Source organism: Cricetulus griseus (genome assembly GCF_003668045.3).
Source record: "Cricetulus griseus strain 17A/GY chromosome 1 unlocalized genomic scaffold, alternate assembly CriGri-PICRH-1.0 chr1_1, whole genome shotgun sequence".
In the NCBI taxonomy this organism is placed as follows: domain Eukaryota; kingdom Metazoa; phylum Chordata; class Mammalia; order Rodentia; family Cricetidae; genus Cricetulus; species Cricetulus griseus.
Genome location: NW_023276807.1, coordinates 56,829,711 through 56,851,317, shown reverse-complemented (window position 1 = coordinate 56,851,317; position 21,607 = coordinate 56,829,711).

Below are 21,607 nucleotides of genomic sequence, written 5' to 3'. Positions count from 1 at the left end.
GTATGGTTTAATTTGGAGCACTATGGGTTTGAATTACCATTTTCATAATGTGGTGTGCATTAATGTGTTACATCATTTATAAAGAGGAATGTGCTAGATTTCAAACTTTCTCCTCAAAGCCAAAGTCACCTGAAGGAAACAAAGCTCAAATGGCATTTACTTATCTTCTCCTCCCTCCCAGAGTGCCTCCTGCCTGCTGCACAGGGTCACACAGCCAGAGCTCATAAAACCAACATGAGGTTTTTCATTCACGTAACAACACAGGTGGGTGTGGAGGTTTGGGGGCAACTTGCACATGGCTGCCCTGAGCTGTCCATGGCAGTACAAAGCGCCCCCTCATTATTGTCTAACAACAGCTTTGCAGCCAACCATCTTGCATTTTCTGCCTAGACCTCCAGTGGATGGCTCTCTGTCGACCCTAATCCCAGCACTCCCTCTCCGATGGCTGTAATAACACCAGCTGTCTGTTACTCAAACTCTGAGTGAGGAGGAAAAAGCACTGATTATCCAAATACAGTCATTAAAGGGGAAATGTGTTTTTAGGACTGTCAGAGTGATTAATGAGGGCTAGCCGTCTTTGCAAATGCACTTGTTTAGTCTAACTGGCAGCTTCCATTTTCCTATTGATTTATTGCAGCCGTTGCCGGGCCTTGGTGTGTGTGAAGTCAGGGCACTTCACAACTGTGCCCTGTTTAAACAGGAAAAGCATGCACCATTTTGTCCAGGAGGGAGGAGACAGCCTAAAGTCTCTCTCTTCAGTGCAGCCTCCAGGGGCGCAGACCAACAAAGAGGACATTAAAACCTGCAAGCAACGAGGGAAGGAAGCAGGCTCCCCTTGGTCTTCCCAGTCACTTTGCTCCAAGGTCAGTGGAGACACATCAGGCCCCTTGACAAAGCCTGCCCTATTGTAACCCTCAGTCTGACCACATTTCTCCTCCAGTGGCCAGAATCCAGCTGCCAGTCACTGGGTCATAGGACAGGAAAGGGCCCCAGCAGAGAAAGAGCCAAGAGAGAGAACTGATGAAGCCAGGAAGGAAAAAATAAAACAAAAAACAAAAAACAGAAGTCACCAAACCCCTGTAGTCCAGCAAGGGGTGGGTACTAAGTACACCGATGGACACTAACAATTGGGCTCAACTTTTAAAGAGAGATGGGGAGACCACTAAAGCCATACTTCCATTTTGGATCTACGTATTTCCTGTTTTGATCAATAAGGTAAGTAATGACCCAAAAAGAATGGCAGCTTGAAAAGTCTCACAGTTGGGGCACTGTGCTTGCAGGTGGTAGCTAATGGTCCCAGAACAGAGTTTACAGACTGTGTCTGTGCCCGGCACAATGCAGGATGCCAAGGCAGTACCAGAGGCAACTCGGGAAACCACTTGCCCATGAGACCGGGAACACTATAGGATGGCACTTAACTATAGTTCTGCACATCTGACCTGGCACCACACTCTGCCATGCAAACAGAAGGGCATGGAGAGGCACCGGAAGGTGTCACTGTGCTGATGAGACCCACACTGTAGAAGACAGGACTATCAAGGAATAGTGGTGGGACCTGGGGCTCCAAGTTCCTGCTGGCCTTCCCTCTTCTGAAGGCTGTGGGTCAGTTGAGGCTTTCTGTAGTGGGGAGAGGGATGGATTTGAACCCCTAGGTCAATAATTTTCACCACTGGAGCCAATCAAGAAACAGGCTTTGGGGCTGGAGAGACAGTTCAGTGATTAAGAGCCCTTGCTGTTCTGCTAGAAGACTTCAGTTTGGCTCCCAACCACCTGTAACTCTACTTCCAAGAGATCTGCCCACTCTTTCCTAATCAGCGTGCATCTCCCACTCACCAGTCCTGAGGTGGAAAGAGTTTATACTTCTTCCCAAATGAAGGCCCTTCCCAACATTCCTAGGGTGGTGGCACACCACTTCCTGTAGCAGGAAAAGCTGCCAAGGGATTTTGAGTCGCAGATGAACTGGGAGCATTTTTCTCAAGACAAAATAAATTAAACCTACAGCGTAGGAGAAGAGAGAGTGATTGCACTCTATAATCTTCAGAATGGAGACCAATGGGATCGGCACACTCCAGTGGGCTTGGAGACTAACATGGAAAGTCCAGCCTGTCTTATCATTGTGCGGCTTGCAGGAAGAGCACTGAACTGGGAAGGCAGGAGAGGTAACGGTTGCTCTGCTTCTAACACCTAACCGCATAACAAAATCCATCACCTTGCATACTAAATTTAAAACGTTAAAGGAGGGGTGCTGAAGAGATGATTCAGTTAAGAACACTGACTGTTCCTCCAGAGGACTGAGGTTTGATTCCCAGTACCCATATGGTTCACAGTCATCCATGAACTCCAGCTCCAAGGGGTCCATCACACTCTTCTGACTTCCATGGGCACCAGTCACACATGTAGTGCACAGGCATGCATGTAGGCAAAACACCCATACACATAAAATAAATAAATTTTTTAAGTAATTTCTAGCCAGGAATAGTGGCTCACACCTGTAACCCCAGCACTCTGGAAACATGGGCAGAAGGTCACCCTGTTCTAAGGTCTAAGGTCACCCTGAAGTATACAACAAGCTCCAGGGTAGGATACTTCCAAATAATTTAATTAATTAATTATATTAGTCAAAACCCAATTGCTGCTGGCCTCTGCTGAGTTTTGTGTTTGTTTCTTTAATTTCTGAAATCAGATTCTTAAGCTACATGCCTATCTTATCCTAGCTGAACTCTTCTATATTTTTAAAGGTAGGATCTTGCTATGATGTCCAGGCTAGCCTAGACAACCTCCTGCCTCAGCCCCCAGAATAGCAGAGATTACAGACATACACCAACACACACAAGTCCTACAGATTTAGGAACCTTTTAAAGAATAGAGCATTGTGATGGGTGTAACCGGCTGGGATGTTGTCAAGTGTAACTGTCAAGTGTAACTCTAGAATCCCTATCAGACCTGGAGACATAGCTCAGTGGGAGAATGTACCCAGCACTCATGAAGCCTCGGGATCCATCAGAAATGAAGCCCTATCAGAGAAAGCAATGTGGATGATCCAGTAAAAGAGGCTCCCTGGCCTCTCTTCACCAGCAGGCAGAGGGAAGGGGCGCCCATGAAAAACTCCTGCAGTTTGGGATTCTTCGCCCCCAAAACAACTCCTTCATGGTGAATTGCTGCCATGTTTCCTTTTTAAATGAAACCCTCGGTATGGGCTGATATGTGTATTTCAGAAATTGCATGGATGGGTCAGGTGGGGTAGAAATTATTTTAAATAATTTTGAGACTCCTGAGTTAAACCAAGGTCTCCAAACCAAATTCAATTCTTTGTAGCCTACAGCCAATTGCTTTCAGAGAGTGGGACTAGCTCGAAAAAAAGTGAGAAGCAGATAAGCTTCACTGGAGGCCCTGGCTCTGCCTGGGCAGTGGACATCTCTACACAGCTCAGAACATGATGTGAAGTCTTGGAGCTTTAATCAGTGTCAGATTTAAGAATAGAGACAGCAGTTAGGAAGCACTATTGCACGTCCCTCCACATCCTGTTTGCTCTCCTGGGTGTGTGGGTTTGTGAGCATATGTGTGTGCATGTGTGCTATATACAAGTTTGTGCTCAATCCTTCCAGGAAATGGCATGGGTCTGCTTTTCCAGTGACTTCACACATATGGAACTCTAAATCAGGCATGTCTGGGGAAATCAAGAAGCACTGCTCTGTGTTCATCATAACTTATATATTGAATTGTGTGTGTGTGTGTGTGTGTGTGTGTGTGTGTGTGTATTCAACATAATAAGATACACTGAGTACGTGTGTGTGTGTGTGTGTGTGTGTGTGTGTGTGTGTGTGTGTGTGTGTGTGTGTGTGGGGCTGGACTCCAGGGCCTGACACATACTAAGTAAATGCTCTACTCTGAACTATAGGCCCAGTCCCAGCTACTTAATTTTTCTGACAAGCCATCATTTTCCTTTGATGATAGGCTGAGATTTAAAGAGGTTAATTACCCAAGATTTCATAGTTAAAGGACTGTGGAAAGCTGGCTATAGAAGAACCCACCTATAGTACCAAGTACTTAGGATACTGAGGTGGAAAGGTAACTTGCCAGATTCAACAATGTGCTTCCAGCCTAGGTGACGTAATAAGACCCCATTTCCAATAGAAACAAACAGAAAGGCTGTACTCAGGCTCTCACTGTTCTCCTAGCTTTAAACACTTTGCACTTAGCTCTGGACTTTGTATCTTGGATATCTCCAAGCTTGATGATCTGGAGGCTACTTGTCATTCAAAAGACATTTGAGAGCTGTGTGTGTGTTGCAAATGTCTTAGACCACAATGCTGGTCAGGACAGTAGGTTCGGCTCAGTCAGTAAGTGCTCCAAGTGACTACCATGTGCCAAATAAAACCAATTGCTATGGGACCCAGGGTGCCACACATAAGAAGAATGTTAAGCAATCTCTTTACCTCTGAGACAGATTCCTCTCCCAAAATATTTTTAAAGAGCTACATAGATTCTGAACAAAGATAGTGGCAAGGTTTGTACCTTGTCATCATTCCTTAAACAATACAGAGTAACAAATACTTATATAGCATTACATTCTATTAAGTGTTAAGAACCTACTGGTGGTTTAAATAGTAAGTGTACCTAGGTAATATGTGAATCTTATGCCATTTATATAAGAGCCCAACATCTGTGGATTTGGGCACCTGAGGCAGGCCCTGGAGACAATCTACCTTGACACCAAGGGACATTAGTACTATAATCTGACCTAGGATTCAATAGATATGGAGGAACTTGTCTTATTTCAAGGAACTTATTGTCAAATATGGTGTAGAGACACATTCGAGTCAATACATGATAGACTAAGGAATCCATCAATGCTGTTTCAGTAGCCAGTATTAGCTAGATTCTTGGTGACAGCAAATTAACACCGAAGTCCCAGAGCCTTAACACAATGAAAATCTTTCTCTTTCACTCATAATTCCATATCCGATATGGACCGAAAAGCATTCCATCAACCACACTTCAACCAGACAGCAGTAGCAAGACACTTCTTTCAAGTTATTGGTCTATGCAGTTGTAGTAGCTAGCTAAGCAAATCAGAAGTCTGTGGGGCAGCGGGCAGAAAGGGAGGATCACAAACATGCTGGCATAAGCCATGAATTCAGGGAAGGCCTAAAACCTCTCTCAAAGGGCTCACCCGATTAGACTTGGCTCACCCCAGACCATCTCCCTTTTGGTCAGCATAAAGTCCACTTCTTAGGAACTCCAATTATACTCTGCACACCTGTCTCACAGAGGCACTTAGGGTGGTATTTGATTGGCTAGTGGGAGTATGGCTCAGTCTCATCAAGCAACATGTCTGAAAGCATCACATGTGCTGACTAATTAATCAGACCCACTGACTAAGAGGACAACAGCAGAGGATAGTGAATGAATTGTTGCATGCTTCAAGCCAAAAATGGCCCTGGTTAACTCTTGTGCCATTAGCTGCAAGGCTAATATGCAGATCCCCCCAATGAGCAGAAGGGAGGTCTAGAGGTGAGTCCAGCCAGATGTTGAATAGGCACCTCCCATCCTGCCATCCTCAAGCTCATTGCTCCTAGAGAAAACCAGGTCAGTGAAGAGATGAGGGTATCCTGCAGCTGCTGAAGGTCATATCAGATGCGGCAGAAAGTTCACCTCAGCACACCCCCATTTGCTTCCTCAAATCTCACCACACAAGAGGCTCTATGAAGCCTACTGAGTCTTGTTTCCCTGGGCAGAGTTGGTATGGAAGTCATAGGGAACATGAGAATTTGATAGTATGGTCGGTGATACCAACCCAAAAGGGGAGAAGCAGACGGGTCATGAGTTTGAGGCCAGCCTGGGCTACATAAGGAATTCCAAGCTATTCCAGAATGAGATCCTGTCTCCAAAATAGAAGTAATGGTGAAGGAATGGGAGGGGGAGAAACTATAGGAAACACAAGCACCTCTAGGGATGGAATGGCCAGGCAGGCAAGTCTGGCATCACTGAGGGCAAAGCAGAAGGCTCAGAGCTACTCAGAGATCAAGACCTGCACCCTCCATAGTGCTGAGGCTTGCAAAGAACCACAGATCTGACCACTTCAGGGGGCATAGAAGCAGTCCTCTCTAGCAAAAAGGCTAGGGACCTTTGATGTGTTTAAGGATAGCAATGGCCTCGTGGAAGCTAAACAATGGGAGCGAAAGGTTGACATAAAGTGATAATGATCAATGGTCACTGGCATCATGGTCACTGACAGGTAATGTCAATAGAAGGTGTTCCAAGTTCAAATGAAAAAGTCTGGACCAAGCCGGGCATTGGTGGCGCACACCTTTAATCCCAGTACTCGGGAGGCAGAGGCAGGTGGATCTCTGTGAGTTTGAGACCAGCCTGAGCTACAAGAGCTAGTTTCAGGACAGGCTCCAAAGCCACAGAGAAACCCTGTCTTGAAAAACCAAAAAAAGAAAAGAAAAGAAAAAGAAAGGAAGGAAGGAAGGAAGGAAGGAAGGAAGGAAGGAAAGAAAGAAAGAAGGAAGAAAAGAAAAGCCTGGGCCAAAGGGACCAGACCTAAGTGAGCCCTTTTCTCCTCTAACATTAACTGAATGTTTACTGTGTACCAGGCACTAAGCTAGCATTCTGCACAATGCGCTTTCATCAACAATTCCCTTCAGTAAATCTTGATGCAAAGTCACAAGAGACAGAAGCAAGATCATCTGATTATAATGTCTGTGTTCCCACCACATACTGTTGTCAAGGTGGAGCCCACATCAGTCAAAACAGAAAGCAGGGCTCCCATGAGACCCAACCTGAGCTGAGTCCACAAAGACACCACGTGGGGAAGCAGCCAGGGGAGCCTTACTCACCTCTGACCCTGAACTCCAAAGACCAAGGTCAAACAGGAGCCTTTGGGCCCTGGTCACAAGTTCCCCTCCCAAAGTCTGACACTGATCACAGACTTGTGTCATGCTAATCACCAGCTACAAAAGACTTCTTGAAGTCCAGTGTCCAACACCCCAAATCTCAGTCTTCAGGAAGCTGAGGCACGAGGATCCCAAGTTCAAGGCCTGCCTGGGTACCTTAGTAAAAAGCTGTCTCAAAAAGTTTTTTGTTTGTTTCTGGAGAACTAACAGTGGGTCTTAAATGCTATTGGGCACACCGTGTGCACCAAATTGCCTGTGATCCAGTATGAAGAGAAACACAAACCCATGCTAATAATGCAAATATGATTGTGGTTTAAAAAAAAAGGGGGGAACCCCCCCAAAGTGCAAGGCCTTCACAGCACCCTTAGAGGCCCCTACAAGAAGAGGAAGAAGAGAGCGTGCTGAGGGGACAGCCAAAGCAGGACTGTGCCGGTGTGCTGGAGATGGCACCCATGCACCTGTTAACCTGCTTGCACACAGTAACAGAAAGACACCTATGGCCAGCAGTTCATTTTGCTTCTGGGCCTTCTACAGTGGTGCAGCCAGTCAGCAGGCAGACAAGAGAGGGTCAGGGGCTCAGTGCAGGAAAGTAGCATGACCAAGGAGCTTCAACAGGAGAAAGGGCAGCTCTTAACTCGATTTGAAGCGAGTGCCATGCTTCCCCAGGACCAACTTTGCAGGTCCCAGCTGCCCGCCCTGGACTCTCATCCCCACACCATAGAGCATCAGGGTCCAGATCACAGGGGGCTCTCAGGAACTTTTCCATGGTCACACCTGCAAACCTGGACTTCACCCAGATCTCCTGACAGTCACCTATCTCCCCTGACTTGGCTCCTCCCTCCCTTCCCGACTGTTGGGAAGCTCTTAGCATATTTCTTTGCACCCTTGTACCTTGCTATAACTCTCCCCCTTGTGCCCCTCCCCCTCCTAGAGCCATTCCTCCCCCAAGACACACTCACACGCATGGACCCTCTCACCCTCACCCCCCCTTCCCCTCCATTTGTTTCAATGAACAGACCCTTTTATCTATTCTGTAGGTACAAATGAAGCTGTCAAATTTGATCAGGAGCTTGATATGACAGGCTGTGGGAGTCAGGACCCCTTGAACAGAGTGGGCCTTGTCTGTCACAGCCCGCCTGACACTTCCCATAATGCCCAGACTGATGAGATTCTGAGTAGGGCCCAGCACATTTTCAACTCTATTTTGGGTGAAAACCCTTCTTGAAAGGTCTTGAAAGGAGCTGGCAGTTCCACCGCCCGGATGATTAATGAGAGTTGGCTCCACTGGATGGATTTCTCCTGGTGCCAACAGCCGTCCTCCCAACAGGCCAGAACGTGTTGCCTCTGACTCCCCCAGTGTGTCCTCGCAGGCATCACCCCCAAAAGTCCCTTCCCTTCAGCCTTCAGACTGCCCCCTCCATCTCTCACTCCTTCCACCAGCCACCATCGCCGACAGCCCTCCCCACTTTCTAATGGGAGTTACCCCCACACATGGAAAAAAGTTAGCCTCGAAGCTGAGGGGCCAACTTGAGGGAGCAGGGCCTTCTGGACATCTTTTTAAGGAGTGGGGGTCGATGAGGGACAGCTGGGCAGGGACTGTGGAGGACTGTAACCTGTGGACTCCTTGTGTGTAGGCCATGTCCTGAATGGGCAGAGTGGGCCTTTCTGCTTTCCCTTCAAGGATCTTGGGGGATCCAAAAGATAAAACATCAAATTACTTGTTTGTTTTTCTTTTCTTTGGGTGTTCCTTAAATGGGACAACTACTGCAACTACTGCCATTCAAGTCAGGAAGGCACCTGTCGGGGGTAGAAGGCTTAATATCACAGTAGAAGATAACAGCTACCATGGAGATAGGTAGAAGTGCTTCCCACAGCTCCAAACGCCCCTGGGGCACTACCAGCTAAACCAACAGCCACCATACTGCAGAAAGCTCTTCTGGCCCAGGTACTTAAGGAACCAGACTCAAGTGAGGCTTCCATGAACTCCTGTACTCTTCAAGTCCCGCCCTCCCCACCCCACTCTACTTTGAACTTCGTGGGGGGTGGGGGTTCCCTACCCTCCTACCCTCCCCCTTCCCTCCCCAGTCTTTCTCCCTCCCTCCCTCCCTTTCCCATCCTATCAACCAGCAGTGGCCAGATGTTCTTGGGACTTTCAAGCTCAAACCCTTCAGGAACCAGCAGGTTGGAGGTAGTTGGGATTAGGAATTTATTTGCCCTTCCTTGCTTGCTTCCTGCTTTCTTTCTTCCTTTCTTTTCTTTCGTTTTGACAGGATCTCCCTAAATAGGCCAGGCTGGCCTCAAACTTGAAATCCTCTTGTTTCCCTAGTACTAAGATTACAGGTCTGCACCACCATAGGAGAGTGGCTTCTTTTCCCTCTAAGACACTGATCCCAGCATCATGAGTAACTGTTTATATGCCTACACCACTTCACCGACTGGGCATTTATTCTGTCTTTTTTAAAGCACTTATCTGTTTCTTTTTCAAACTAGGTTTGAGGTCTGGGGAAGAAACCATATCCATGTGACCAGAGGGTCCCCTTTTATCTCTTCCTTTCCTCTGAGAAGAGGGAAAGGAACTTCAGAATACACCCAGCCCACTGGGTAAATGCCTAAACAACTTGGAGATCCCCCTGAACCCACCCTTGAAGCTGAGACTATCTGCCCTTTCTGTAGGCACTGAACTGGCTCTGAGCAGATAACAGTCAGCCAAGTCATGCAGCTTCCACCTTCACGCAGCTGACAGGTAAGGAGATGAAGTCCACACAAATCAATATATAATTGTGAATTGTAGGATAGTGATGAGAGAAGCACCGAGCGCTGTATAAGACCTACAGGAGGTATAATGAGGAATCCTCATTTAGAACAAAGCTCTGAGAAGGTCTTACTGGAACATGACACTCACACTAATACCCAGCGGCTAAATGACATTGGCCAGGTGAAAAATGAGTCAGGCTGAAGAAAGTCATGAATGATTGTCAGCCAACCTCCTTTGTCATAGGGGTCCTGTGATCTTGACCTGAGACTTCACGGAAGGACAGAAACTCAGAAACCAACCACACCTTGGCAGGACCAGCCAAGCAATGAACCAGGAAGAGAAACGAAGCCCGGGAATGCAGAAGGAGGTTGCTGACCACAACAGCCTAGGCAAGGCAGACCCTCTACACCCAAGGCTGACAAGAGCAAGCCTGGGACCCATGGGGTGGCACTAGGCAGCCTTCTAGCTCCTGGACTAACTATACAAGAAAGCCTCCAAGAGAGACAAAAAAAAAAAAAAAACAACAACAACAGGTAATCCTGCACATCAATACAGCCCTTTGCCAGAAATGTGTAGCTTGAAGAAAACGTAGTCTTCTCTCTTCCAGAAGATAATCTTTAAAGGAATTAAGGAAGAGTATGTTTCTTTCTTTTGGAAAACTCATAGGCTCTATTTTTAGTTGGTTTTCCTACATACAACAAATATCTGAGATAATCAACCTTTTGTAAAAAAAAATGAAAAAGTTTTGGGGTTAAAAAGATGGTTGAAGAGTTAAGGAATTTACAGTTCTTGCACAGGACCCAGGTTTGGTTCCAGCACCCACATGGTGGCTCAATCAGCTGTAACTCCAATTCTGAGGGATCCAACAACCTCTTCTGGCCTCCACATGCACCAGGAACATACACACACACATACATACATACATACATACATACATACACACACACACACACACACACACACACACACACACACACACACACACAGGCAAAAGACTCACACACACAAAATAAAAGTAAGTAAAACATTGTGAAAGCATTTAAACAGGAAGGTTAGGCATGGTCTGGTGGTTTATGTCTGTAGTCCAAGTACTCAGGAAGCTGAGGCAGAAGGATAACTACCAGCAGAGGCAGGCCATCATGAACTGCACAGTAAGTTCTAGACAGCCTTGCTTATAGAGTGAGACTTTATCTCAAAAAGAAGCAAACAGTCAAACAAAGACAAAAGGTTTATTTTGGCTCACATTTTCAATCTATAGAATGTGTCCTGTCCCTCTGGAGCCTGTGGCCAAGCAGCATATCGTAGAGGGACACATGCTAGAGAAATCATCCTATTCATGTTCAGGAGGAGGAGGGATGGGGGGAGAGGAGTAAGAAGAGTAGAGGAGAGGATGGGGAGAAAGAGGAATGGGGCAGAATCCTATAATCTTCCTCCACGTTATGTTTCCGGTGACATTAAACCCTCCACTGGTCCCACCCCTTAAAGTTCCACCAGGCTTGCTTAAAAGTTCCTTTTAACCACTGAACCATCTCAGTGGCCTGCAGATATTTCTTAGCTACAATTTTTTTTAATTTATAAATGAATGAATGAATGAATGAATGAGACTGTGAAAACGTGCTGAAAATAGACCTGAAAAGGAAAACTAGTCTTTTTCCTTTGGATCCTGCAGAGGGACCTGGAAGGCAACTGAAATGCAGTCTGACCTGCTAAAAGCAAAACTTAGAATGAGGAGCTCATTTTCCAGCAAACCAGGTCTATGCCAGCAGCTTGGGAAAGATGCACTTCACAAACGTACCCGGATCTCTTCAGTGAAAAAATAATAATTTTCCTGCCCAAGAAGCCAGGATAGAAAAACAAGGCTATATAAAATAGGTCTATGAAGGAAAGAGGAGGCCAAAAACAATAGGCTCACCTCTCACATAAGTTCTTCCCCCAGGACCTCAGCTTCTTTCCCAGTGGTAGGGGCCAGGGGAGCAGGGTGAGCCTAGTGACCCTCTGGCCCTTGCCAGACCAGAGGGCCCTCACAGTCAGTCAGGGAGTCAAAAAACAAAACAAAAAAAAGCTTTGCTGATTACCAAGAAGGAAAGGAGGTACACGGAACACATGTGAGCAGCTCCTCGTTTCCAATTCAGGACTGTCAGGTGGTGATTAATGACTAACAGCCACAGAGCAGCCTTGATTGCCAAGTGCCGTATTGTTAAGCCTGACATTTAATGAGGCCGGACACAACTCCAGCACAATTCCACACCATCATCTGCAAATAGTGCTCGACGGACTTAATTGGTTAAGTATTTGTGTGTGTGTGTGTGTGTGTGTGTGTGTGTGTGTGTGTGTGTGTGTGATGCATATGTGCATGGGGTGGGGAGGCAAGCTGTCCTAGTGTGAATTTGCCTTCTGTGGGCAGTGGGTTTTTCCATTTTAATGTGCAGGGTGGGGTTATCACTGTAAGGGCTGATGTTGAACCGGCCTACCTATATACTATAACCTCTGGCCCCGATGGAATGAAACCTGCCCACCCAACCATATCAGTGCCCTGCTGTGGGCTCCTCCCCACCAGGCCACTTTGTCTGCCACTGTCTCTGAGGGGCAGCTGGAAGCTGGCATGTTTGTGAAGTTAAAACACATGAAAGGAAATTGAAAGAGGAAGTTGCCCAGAAGTGGGCCAGGATCCAGGGCTCCTGAGAAGCCACTTTTCACTGGACTCAGATCAATGGTGCCTTGGCCTGCCTCACTGGGCAGTTCCTTCTTTGCCAAAAGAAAACTATGTCACCGCCATTCCGGAACTCAGGGCTCTCTTGGGAGATGGGCTGAATCCATCTTACTGTTCTAGAAACAACATCCCAGGCAATAGGGGCTGAGAGACAGGCCTGGCATAGATTTTTGGGGCTGATTGAGCAAGGTGACATGGGGCTTAGGAGAGAAGATGTTGGCATCAAAGGGCAGATCAATTCTGGGAACCAATGCCTGTAGAGTACTGACTGTCTCTCCAGTCTCGTGTCTTACAAGGACAGATGGAAGTGAGTGGCATGCAAGGAACAAGCCATCTAGCTGGGGGGGGGGGGGTAACAAACAGACATGTGGAACAGCCTAGACAGTGAATGCTAAGGAGCACATGGGCAGGAAAGACGGTCAGTGTCACAAGGGTGTTCTTAGAGGCCAGCAGAGGGGCTAAAACAAATCCAGAAACAGTGTGTAAAGAAATCCAAAAGGTTGGAAGCACTGGGAACATTGAGAAGACATCTTCCAGGTGGTGACTTGAGGAACATTAATCCCCATTAATTACTCCCCATAAACTAACTCAAGGCTTGTGCCCCCAACTTTAGAAAATTTGCAGCATCCGCATGGCCTGGCCACCTGTTGTAATGCAGACGCTGGAACACGACTCTAGATCCACAACTCCTCAGCTGTAACTTCACTTGAGCCCCTAAGTAACGGGTGTACATTGTAGATGAGAGATGTGCTCAGAGTGTTGGCCAAGAAGCTGCATGGAACAGCAAGTCTGGTCCAAAGACATGATGCCTGGCATTCCCGATAGGGACCCGCTGTTCTTCAACATTAAAAAGAAGAAGAAGAAAACAACTCTGTGGACCAGATGTGGTGGTGCTTGCCTGTAACCCCAGCCTTGGGGAGCTGAGGTAAGAGGAATGCCAGTTCAAGGATAGCCTGGGCTACATGGGAAGAGGAGGGGAGGGGAAGGAAGGAAAGAAGAAGGGAAGTGAGTGGAAGGGAGGGATGGTGAGAGAAAAAGTTGGAGAGGAGTAGAGAAAACGCAGTCCTGGTTCTCCAGCTACAATGAGAACACACTGAGAAACTTCGTAAGGCGCGGTGACCCTGTACACTGAAGAGCTCAGGTCAGGGGAAAGGGCAGGTGATATTGTGCTGTGGGTGTCCCAGCTCTGGTCTTTGTTCCAGTCCAGTGGTTGGAACCTAAGGACCCCACGCTGAGGAATCTGGCTCATTACTGAGGCCTGGTGTAATTACTGCCAGCTAATGTTGAGCCCAAAAGGCATTCCTAGCCTCCCTGATTGCCCTGCTCCAGCCCCTCCAACTGTGGGAGGGCTGTGTGCCTCAGAAAACAGGAATTAACAGTTAGCATTTTCCAACGTGTGTACCCTGCTGGGGCTCAGGCCGACATGCCTTCCCACCTCAGTCTCTCCTCTCAGAAACCATCACAGAGGCACTGTTAAGGGCCTCTACCCACTTGGCATCAACTTGTCTCCCTGTGACATAGAATGTTCCTGTGACTTCACCCTACGGCTAGTCTAGTTCCAACTGTGTTCCAAGTGACCATGCCACATTACTGGCCTCCATCTTACTGCTTGTAGAATATTATGATTTGACTGACATGTCTGCCAGACTCATGGTCTGTTGGCAGGATTTGTGGAGGCTGCCTGCCCCATTTAGGAAGGGCACAAGGAATAGGGTTCTGAAAGATACAGCCCAGGTCCCTAGTTCTGGCCTGTCTGTTTCTTGATCAGTTATTATGTGAACAGTTTGGCCACATTCTCCTGCTGCAATGCTTTCCCTGCCAAATCCTTAGCCAAAATAAGTCTTGCTTACCTTGGGTTGTTTTCATCAGGTGTTTGGGTCACAACTATACAAAAGTAACTGATACTGATACATAGAATAAGGAATTGCTTAGGATGGTTGATTGCCAGTCTCCTTTCAATGGTGACCCTGATTTTACTGGAGAATGATTTTGAGGACTACAGAAATGAGAGCTGTTAAAATTTGCTACAGCATCTTTTATATTTTTTTAATGATATATATTTATTTTATGGGGATTGGTGTCTTACCTACATGTGTATCTGTTGGATCCCCTGGAACAGGAGTTACAAAAGTTGTGAGCTGCTATGTGGGTGCTGGAAATTGAACCCAGGGCCTCCTGGTGCTCTTAACTGCTCGAGCAATCTCTCCAGCCCCTACTAAAGCACCTTCAAAGACTATTAGCTCCTGGACCTAAGGAGATGGCTCGCTCGCTAGGACCCCGCCAGCACGTGACTGAAAGTGTTGTGGTCCTGTTTTCCTCACCAGATGGGAGGTGACATGAGATCAAAGATGGAAGCTTCCATCTCTTTATGTCCTTCCAGTGACTGACACCCACAGAAGCCACTCTTAATGCTGTTTGCACGAGGTAGACTAACCTCCAGCTGCTTATTCATTTAAATGGAGTTGTTAGAGGCTTAACAGAAAAGTAGTCACCAAGCAAAACCATTCTCACGTGTGTGTGTGTGTGTGTGTGTGTGTGTGTGTGTGTGTGTGTGTGTGCGAGAGAGCACATCTTGCTTCTCTGGAAGAAGACAAAATTAGTTTAGCCATGCTGGTGTGTGTGCACACTGGCAGTCATAGTACTTGGGACTGGTGCTGGAGAAATACAAGCTTGAAAGTAGCAGGATTATACAGTGAGATCCTGTCTTTCAAAAAGGCTGTGTGATGGCTCAGTAGCTAACGGTGTTTGCCTGCCATAAACTGACAAGCTAAGTTTGGTTCCCACTTAAAGGTGGAAGGAGAGAACCAACTCCACAAAGTTATCCTCTGACCTACACAGCACGCACACACATACACCAGAAATACACTAAAAACATTTTTTTATTATCATTCAAACCCATACATTGGGGATACCCTTGGCCAGAGAGGGCGTCTTCCCGAATTACTGATAATAAGTAAGTGGCTGACGAGTGGTCAGCCCTAAAGAGGACATTGTAGGAAAGGGAGGGTGCTGTAAAATGCTATCTTCTACACACAATGTGACCGATGCTCTTGTGAACTCACTGCACTATAGTTACCTGCACAAGGTGAAGTCAGCAAGATCAGTCAACATCAGTGCACACAGAGCCAACCAGACTCAAGAGAGTTACAAAAGAAGAGAAAAAGGAGACCAGCAAGATCAATCAACATTCATGCACACAGAGCCACCAGACTCAAGAGAATTACAAAAGAAAAAGGAAAGCACCGGAAATTGGGTGAGGGCTGTGTTGGGAAGTTCCTAAAGGGGGGTTGGGAGGGAAGAGTTGGGGGGGTGAATAAGCTCATCATACATTTTACACATGTATGAAATTGTGAAATAATAAATAAAAGGTATTAAAAATATTTTGGCATGCAAAACAATCTTGAAGCTTTATTTAGACATCCAAATGGAATTTCTAATACTGCCTTGCAAATTAACACCACACTAACATGCCCTCAGTTTAATTCCACTCCCCAGGTTCCTATTGAGTATGGTGTGTGCCAAGCTCTGGCTTAGCAGTAAGGGAAACACAGAAGCAATAATGTCACATGACAGTTTGTTTGAGACAAGGTCCCACCCTGAGGAGCCCAGCCTGGCCTCCAATACACTCACTATATAGCTGAGGCTGGCCTTAAACTCTCAACTCTCCTACTTCCACTTCCTAAGTGTTGCCATTACGGGTGTGCACAGCAGGACTTAGCAAAATAAATACTGTCCATTCCAAATGGCCACTTTGAAGAATGTGTGCTTTTTGCACTGTGTTTCCTTGCTCAAATCCATCTTGAAAAGCTTGTGGCTTTCTGTATTGAATCTTCACATACTGATGTAGGCAGGGTGTTAGTCAGTTTTCAATCACTATGATAAAATACCTGAGATAAACTGGCTTATGAAGAAGAAAGCTTTGGCTCCTAGCTTCAGAGGCTCTAGTCCATTGTTACTTGGCCCTGTTGCTTGGGCCTGCAGAACATACTGTATCACTGCAGGAATGCATGGCAGAGGCAGCCTGGCTACTCTGTGGCAGCTTCGAACAGGCAGAAGGGGGGTTAGTTTCTCAGTATCTCCTCACAGGACATGTCCTCAGCAGTGACTTAAGTTCTTCCTACTCTTAATGGTATGGCCATGTCCCAGCAGCCCCACAGGCTGGAGACCAAGCCCTCAACACATGGGCTTTTAGGGAGCATGTCAGGTCCATAGCAAGGGGAAATAACTGTTGAAACCAACCCTGAACATTGAGATTTTCCTAGTCAGGCCCAAAATCTAAACAGAGGGCCAGAGAGATGGCTCGGTGGTTAAGAGCACCCTGTCAAGCAGCTCACAACGACTCGTAACTGCAGGTCCAGGGGACCCAACACTCCCTTCTGAGCTCCACTAGGTACCTGCATATACATGGTGCAAATACTCTCACAAAGATGTACACACACACACACACACACACACACACACACATACACACACACACACACTAAACCTTTAAAAAGAATCTAAGTGCCACGTATTTTATAACAAATCCCTGATGAACATGTAGTTCACACCTGAAACCTCAATATTGAGGAGGTGAAGGCAGGAGCATTCCCAAGAGTCCTAGGCTAGCCTGTGCTACACAATGAGCTCTAGGTAAGCATGAGCCACAAAGTAAAACCATGCCTAGATGAATAAAAGAGTATGAGTGCTCGAAAAGTCAGATTTCATTGAGTTGCCTAAGTTCTGCATATTTGCCAAAAAAAAAAAAAAAAAAGATAGGGACTGGGGTGCAACTTAGTGGTAGAGCACTTGCCTAACATGCATGAGTCCCTGGCAACAGTCCCTAGCATGAACATGCATGCATGTACACACACACACACACACACACACACACACACACACACACACACACAATCAGCCTCTATCTTGGTCTTATTCTATACCTCCAAACCCCCATTCATCTATCCCCAATTTAACAGCCAAAGAGATCTTTGTAATACTACAAGTTAGATCATGTCACTCGTTGGTTAGAAACCTCGGAGTAAAGACCAAGATTCCCAAAGTGGCTTGTGAGGCCACACATGACCCAACACCCTATCCCTTCTCTAATTTCTCTCACCATGGTCTCCTTCTTTGAGTTGGCTGCCAGCCACATGGTCTCCTTGCTATCCTCAGACATGCCAGGCACGCTCAGACTGGGGCCTTCTCTTCTGAGTATCCACTTGACAAATTCTTTGTTTACTTCATGTCTTTCTTCTCAGTGAGACCCAGCCTGACCTCCCATTTGCTACCTCAAAAAATGATTGCTTCTGCTTCATACGTCTCATTAATTAATATGCAGCCTGCACCACACATGCGTGCCTTCACCTACCTATTCACACTATACTCTATAATTTGTCTCTATGTTAGCCGTCATGTTACTGTTATCTGAGTCTCCCTATAAGATTCTATGCTCAGCTCTGGGAGTCCTTAGAAGGAGGGGGAGGAGGGATTGGGGGAATGGAGGGGTCAGGGCCACCAAGAGAACCTGGTTCTCAGAATCAATTGACCAGGACTCCTGGGGGCCTGAAGAGATAAGGGAGCCTGTGGAGGTCTGATGTAGGTCTTCTGCATGTATGTTATGGCTGCGGGGGGGGGGGGGGCAGTCACTGGCTCTTTTGCCTGCTTGTGGGACCCTTTTCCTCCTGCTGGGTTGCCTCATCCAGCCTTTATGTGATGGTATATAAACTAGTCTTATTGTAGCTTATCATGCTGTGTTGGTTGATGTCCCTGGGAGGCCTGCTCTTTTCTGAGGGGAGACAGAGGGGACCATGGATCTGGGGTGGGGAGAGAGGAGATGGGGGGATAAAGACTGGGGGAGGGGAGGGCTAGTTGGGATGTAATATATGAGAGAAGAATTAAAACAAAGAATCTATGCTCAGAAGGGCCAATAGCTTTGTCTATTAGGTAGACTCACAAAAGCCTAGAACTGGTACATAATGGGCACTTAATAAATATATGCCACATTGGACTAGATTGGATTAAATCAGATTGACTTGCATTGTATTGACTTGTGTAACACAGTGGATGTCCCCTGCTTTTCCATTTTTACACAGCTGATTAAGAGACCTAGAGACACCCATTAGTTTGAAGCGCTGAAGGGGCTCATGGACAGCCCTAGCATTTGGCTAGGGAGATTCACAGTGCTTCTGTGGACATCTAGGAGGAACAAGGTCAGTATGAAGAAGGAGAAAGGACTGGAGCAATCCTCTACCTGGTCAGTTGTACTGTCTCTCCTGTGCCGAGCACATGCCCAAACATCCCAGCCCCTGCTCACTTGCCATTGCTGTCCCATGGGCTATGGCACCCTTGCCTCTTTTTGCCCTGTTATCCCAACCTCCAAAGTTCAGTGCCAAGCCCCTTCCTCTGTGCAACATTCCTGGTTTGCTCATTGCTTCTTTCCCCTCTCAGCTTTGTAGCACCTACACAGAGCTTCATGCTGAGTTTTAAAGTAAAAACACATGGGAAAAGGGAGTGTGTGGGGGCTGGAGAGATGGCCCAGAAATTAAGAGCACATATTACTCTTTGAGAGCACCTGAGTTCTAATCACAGTGTGCACATGAGGTGACTCTCTGTTGCCTGTAACTCTTGCTCCAAAGGGATTTGACACCTGGGACCTCTGCAGCTATTGATCCTCACGTACCCAATCCCACACACAGACCCACATACATACACATTGTTTAAAATAATCAAATCATCTCTTTAAGGTATATAGGCGCATTATTTACCCAGCTAAGAACCACAGTTTTTGTTTCTTCTTTTATGTAAATAGAAACATGCATGCTGCAGGCAGGAGTATTAATGAGTGACCAGGCAAAGAAAAATGTTTCAGGTGAGGAGATCCCTAGCATGAGAGGACAGAGAGAAAGCAAGGAAGGGGTGTGTGTGTGAGGGGGGGAGAGAATTAAAGTGTATATGTACATTTGTATGTATTAAGTATGTATGTACATACATACGTATGTATGTATGTATTTATGTATGTGGGAATGGAAAAAAGACCCAGGCATCAATCAGTATATTTTCAAAAGTCCGCCAAAGTGACTGTGGTATGTAGCTGGGGTTAAGAACAACCATAGGATTAGAGAAAACATAAGAGGCAAGAGAAATAAAAGTATGTAAGGAATTGGGAAATGGCCTGAAGTACTATGATCCTCACCTCACCATCTCTCTCCATCTATCTCCATTTACCCATAGAGGAAGCTCTATGTATCAACTGTGGTCACAAGCTACCGTCCTCTACCTAATACTTGGAGGGATAGCAAGAAGTCAGTTCACAAACAGAGCAGACCAGCACCAAATGATGCAGCCAAGGCCCTGGTCAGTGTGAAACTCCAGGCAACGGAAAGGTGTGGGGAAATGGAGGGCTATTTCCAGCCACTGGAAACTGTGTCGCAATTTCTCCCCTCCTTAGTGTTAGCGATCAGCTTACTCTCCAATGCCTGCCAGCAGGGCCCTGGCATGGTAAGCTATATGAGGCCACCGTTTCAGAACGTCTTGGCTAACCCTCATACTCCTAGTCCCTCTCCCTGCTGTGAAACTGAGCAAAAGTCCAATGTCCTCCTTCCAAGTGGCAATTTGGCCCAAGTGCCCTAAAGCGCCTGCAAGCAACCTTAAGAGCCGGGCAGTCTCCTAAATGACCCACAAGGATTCTGTACTCCATTTTCTTCCTCTGGTCCCTTTCTTTGTGCATCCAACCCAGAGGCACAGAGCATGTAGCCAAGTTGCTCTCCTTGTGAGTTGACTTCAGGAGCTCGTACACACCTCCATCACACACACACACACACACACACACACACACACACACACACACAGACACACAGACACACACAGACACACATACACACACACACACACACACACACACACACACACACACACACACTTTCCCTCTCATACACCAGACATCACTTTTCACCATATGCTCCTACTAGGAATGAGGCTGGGAACAAAAGGGCCTCTGGGAATGGAAAAGATGCAGTGGGAAAGTTGCAGGAGATGAAGTCTTTCTGAGAATAGATACCGCTTATTTGGGAGTGGAAGGCAGGGGCCAAGAAAGTGTGCTGGCATTCGGTGGCCGAATACGAGAAGGTGTGCCAGAGAGCCAGGGGATATGGAAAGGTGGCCTGGAGAACTGACAACAAACCTCCTGATCTTATGGCTGTCAAGGGTGCAAGGCAGGCTCTGGAGGCCACCCCTTTCAACTTTCTCATTCCCCTCTGGTCCTTGCGTGCAGGGTCATTGTCAAGCTTCCAGGCCCTGACCATCCTGTGGCTTCTTTACACCGAAAAGAGCCCTGGAAAAGCAGCCACAGGAGAGGAGACCAGGGCTCAGCAGGGAACCACACATCTACCCGGAGGTAACTCTAAACTCCAGTGGGCCAGGGGAGGGGGTAGGGGAGAGGGGGTGAAGTTTTTCCACTTCCATTCGCAACTGTCAGGCGGGTGATTAATGACCAACAGGTTTGGAATCGCCTTTATTGCCAGATCAGTATTGTTGCCCGTGACAGCTAATGAGGTTGGACAGGCTTCTCCACACTGAGTTTTATGGAGCCCGTTCCCTCCCCTGCAGAGCTCACAGCCTTGCCAGCTTTTGTGCACTGGAATGTTCAAGCCCCACCCCCACTTCATTCCTCAACACCACCTCCCCCAACTCCCCAACCACCATCTCACCCAGAACCTCGCCCATCTACAAATGGCGCTGGGTAGTGCAGCACTGACTTGCCCTGCTGGAGATACCCATCTGTGACAGATATCTAAGTCCCCAAGGCCTCTCCCCACCCACCTTGGGGCTTGAGCAGTAGTACTGGAAGAAGGAAGAGGAATAGACACTAGCATCGCTGGAAAAGCCAACGATTGTCTGAAGGCTTTTTATGGACAGCTGCATCCGGGTCCATCACCCTTGACAACCACGCCAGTCAGCTGTAAATCTCAAGACTGGTTTTACATACTCACCGTGTCCGCCTGCAATATGTTAAGGGAGTTAGGAGGTAGAGGCAATCTGAGTAGAGAGAGAAAGCTTAGAACCATTCATAGAGATTTCTAAAGCAAGGGGCCTGCTTCAGTTAGTTAGCTGGGTACTGGCTTAGTAACACGGACAAGTCCTTGAGTGCCACCCCAAGAAATGAAGGGGGGAAGAAAACTATTTTAACCCTCACCATATTGGAGATCCACAGACCCAAGTTTAAGTTCAGAAATCAAGACGGTCCTTGTCTGGGGGTTAAGGAAA